The sequence below is a fragment of the Cebus imitator genome, unplaced genomic scaffold (genome assembly GCF_001604975.1).
Source record: "Cebus imitator isolate Cc_AM_T3 unplaced genomic scaffold, Cebus_imitator-1.0 Scaffold109, whole genome shotgun sequence".
Lineage (NCBI taxonomy): Eukaryota > Metazoa > Chordata > Mammalia > Primates > Cebidae > Cebus > Cebus imitator.
Window position 1 is genome coordinate 4,854,962 of NW_016107424.1, and position 552 is coordinate 4,855,513.

Here is a 552-nt window from a genome sequence, read left to right on the forward strand (position 1 = left end):
GCTGGTACGACAGGTGCATGCTACCATGCACAGCTAATTTTTTTTGTTTTTAATTTTTTGGAGAGACAATGTTTCACCATGTTGCCCAGACTGGTCTCAAACTCCTCACCTCAAGCAATCTGTCCTCCTTGGCCTCCCAAAGTCCTGGGATTACAGCCATGAACCACCTCACCTGGCCTTAACTTTTTTTTTTTGAGATGGAGTCTCGCTCTGTCACCCAGGCTGGAGTGCAGTGGTGCGATCTTGGCTCACTGTAACCTCCGCCTGCTGGGTTCAAACAATTCTCCTGACTCAGCCTCCTGAGTAGCTGGGATTATAGGTGCACATCACCATGCCTGGCTAAGTTTTTTATTTTTAGTAGAGATGGGGTTTCACTATGTTGGCCATGCTAGTCTTGAACTCCTGATCTCAGGTGATCTGCCACCTTGGCCTCCCAGAGTGCTAGGATTACAGGCAGGAGCCATCATGCCTGGCCCTGGCCTTAACTCTTAGTAATTAACTTCTAAGCTTCAAATTTAAAAATGTAAAAATTGTACTTTTTTTTTTTTTTTT